This window comes from Erinaceus europaeus, chromosome 10, assembly GCF_950295315.1.
Source record: "Erinaceus europaeus chromosome 10, mEriEur2.1, whole genome shotgun sequence".
In the NCBI taxonomy this organism is placed as follows: domain Eukaryota; kingdom Metazoa; phylum Chordata; class Mammalia; order Eulipotyphla; family Erinaceidae; genus Erinaceus; species Erinaceus europaeus.
In genome coordinates, this window is record NC_080171.1 from 42,949,881 (window position 1) to 42,953,205 (window position 3,325).

Consider the following 3,325-nt stretch of genomic DNA (forward strand, 5'->3'; position numbering starts at 1 on the left):
CGCCAAAGTAAAAACCCTGTGGTGAGGAGTAGACATGTGGCTTCCTGGGCCGGTGGGGGGTGGAGGGGGGTTGGTTGCATGGTACACAGTCTTTTGGTGGTGGGAATGGTGTTTTTGTACACTCTTAGTAAAGTGTAGACATATAAATCACTAGTTAATTAATATTGGAAAGTTTCTTAACTTCAGTATGTCTTTAGCTCCTTGTCTGAAAACAAAAAAAAAAAAAAAAAAGAACTAAAAATACTCTCTTCACAGGGGAGTTAGGTGGATTAACTAATTAATGATCTAAAAGTTCCATATAAATGCTAAATAGTCTTACTGCTCTTGCAGCAAGAGACTATGGGTATGTTCTCAGTGGTGCTCTGTGCATCTTTTTTTTTTTTCTAACATCACCAGTAAAACTTTTTATTTGTCATTAAAAGTCTGAGTTTAGATATATTTTTGGATTGGTGGTTCATATCCATCGACCCACTCAACTTTAGCACCAGTCTCATCTCCAGTATTCTTTCCTGAACTACCACCTTCTCCATGAAACTCCATGAGTTTCCCCAATTCAAACTTGGACTTCTTCAGCATTTTCACTTTTCTAACAAAGGCATCATGAAGTGGGTAAATAGATTGGCAAGCTTTTTCTATGTCTTTCCCAATGCTATCAGGAATCAATTTATTGACCATTTCTTTTGAGTCATTTGTCTGCACCTCTCAAGTCATGATTTCCATCATTTTTTTCCAAATTTGTCAAACTTGTTGGTATTGAGCGTAAGATGTCTTACAAATCTGGTTGTTGCGTTTTTTTAGTAAACCCCACACAGAACAGATGAAGCAAATAGCCACCGGTAGTCTCTCTCTCTCTCTCTCTCCATATATATATATTCCCTTTTGTTGTCCTTGTTGTTTTATTGTTGTAGTTATTATTGATGTCATTGCTGTTGGATAGGACAGAGAGAAATGGAGAGAGGAGGGCAAGACAGAGAGGGGGAGAAAAAGATAGACACCTGCAGACATGCTTCACCACTTGTGAAGCGACTCCCCTGCATGTGGGGAGCCAGGGGCTCGAACTGGCCGGTCCTTGTGCTTTGCACCACCTACACTTAACCTGCTGTGCTACTGCCCAACTCCAGCTATCTGTATTTACATCAACATGACCTTCAATCGTGGTCTGCCATTTTTTTTTTCCTCCAGGGTCATTGCTGGGCTCGGTGCCTGCACCATGAATCCACCGCTCCTGGAGGCCATTTATCCCCCTTTTGTTGCCCTTGTTGTTGTAGCCTCGTTATGGTTATTATTATTATTGCCACTGTTGATGTTGTTCGTTGTTGGATAGGACAGAGAGAAATGGAGAGCCGAAGGGAAGACAGAGAGGGGGAGAGAAAGACAGACACCTGCAGACCTGCTTCACCACGTGTGAAGCGACTCCCCAGCAGGTGGGGAGCCGGAGGCTCAAACCGGGATCCTTACTCAGGTCCTTGTGCTTTGCGCCACATGCGCTTAACCCACTGCGCCACCTCCCGACACCCTTTTTTCTTTTTTTTTGCCTCCAGGGTTATAACTGGGGCGCAGTGCCTGCACTAAAAATCCACTGCTCCTAGAGGCTATCCCCCCTTTTTTTTTGCCCTTGCTGTTTATCATTGTTGTTATTTTTAGTATTGCTGTTATTCTTGTCATTGTTGTTGTATAGGACAGAGAGAAATCAAGGGGGGCGAAAGCAGAGAAGGAGAAAGATTGACACCTGCATACCTGCTTCACTATCTGTGAAGTGACCCCTTCCCCCTGCAGGTGGGGATCCAGGGGCTCGAACCCAGATCCTTACTCTGCTCCTAGCACTTTGCGCCATGTGCACTTAACCAGCTGTGCTACCACCTGATTCTGGATCTGCCATTTTTTGACCATGGATTTATCAAGGGTGAGATCCATGCCATGAAAGTTAGGTAGCTTTTGCCCTGAATATCCTCAGTAATGAGCTTGAATTTTCTTTTTTTTTTTTTAATAATTTTTTAATTAATTTATTTTGTTGCCCTTGTTGTTTTGTTGTTATAGTTATTATTGATGTCATTGTTGTTGGATAGGAAAGAGAGAAATGGAGAGAGGAGGGGAAGACAGAGGGGGAGAGAAAGACAGACACCTGCAGACCTGCTTCACCACCTGTGAAGTGACTCCCCTGCAGGTGGGGAGCCGGGGGCTCGAACCGGGATCCTTCCGCTGGTCCTTGTGCTTAGCGCCACCTGCACTTAACCCACTGCGCTACCGCCCGACTCCCGAGCTTGAATTTTCTAAATGCAACTTCATCATTCTTCAGATTAACAAGGCTCACTTCTAACACACAACCCTTCAGGCCATCAGATGTGATCTTGATTCCTTGAGTTCTTGAGATTAGTGCTTTCCCAGTATTCCTTATATTTAATATTACTGGTGCTTTGGGATGCATTGGATTGACCTTCTTGTGGTGCATCCCGTGAGTACCCATTCATTGGGGAAACTGACGATCCTTCCTAGCCAACTGAATCCATATGGATCCCAATCACTTTCAAAGCCAGCAACAAGCAGCTCCTGACAGCTTTCAACCTGATGCTGTTGACTGGCTACGGAAGAAGGGCAAACGCTAGAAGAAGAACTGGTGCTTTGACGTTGTGCCAGTCTTTCTTCGAAAATGGATTAACCACTTTCTTCTTGACTCCCTTTTGGCCACCTGTTAGAAGGCACTTGTTTTTGCCGACCACCATGGTGCTGCTCAAAGAGCCAAAAGGGCCTGTGCATCCTTTTGTTACCCAGTCCTCCTTGGAAGCTTCTACCCGCTGTTAACCTCTCTTGTACTACAACACAGATCTTAGGCTATGTGAAGAGTATTCTGCTAGTTATGGTCCAAGGGAAAATGTTATGAAACTCAGGTCTAGTGTCTATCTTTGTCAATGTATCTACTGTCAGAAAACAAGGTTCCAGCTATTTATCTGACGAGGACTATCACTAGAGAACAGGCCATTAAGACTTTATTGACATTTGTATTCATTCCTACGTGACTCCTCCTTTAATGCCGTATAGTTGATGTACATACATTCTGGTCACACAGCCTACACACATACTCAGACTATCACACATCTCCCACACTGGCGATATCTCCATGAAGGCTATAAGAAATATTTTTGTAGACTTATTAGGGAAATCAGAAAGCAGTTAATCCAAAGGATAAGAAACTGCTAATAAGGTTAATATTTTGGTTGAGGATGCATTACATGATTCTTTCAGTAGATTCTCATTTTACTTGGAGCACTATTAAAGTTGTTTACTTTCCTTGAGCACATATTATCCATCAGGTCACTAGTCTTCTCAT

General features: G+C 43.2%; 1 pseudogene; it reads right to left on the reverse strand.

Annotated features, from left to right (window-relative positions):
- Window positions 1–355: 355 nt before the first annotated feature.
- LOC103115035 (small ribosomal subunit protein eS1-like) lies at window positions 356–2,720 on the reverse strand (annotated as a pseudogene).
- Window positions 2,721–3,325: the final 605 nt, after the last annotated feature.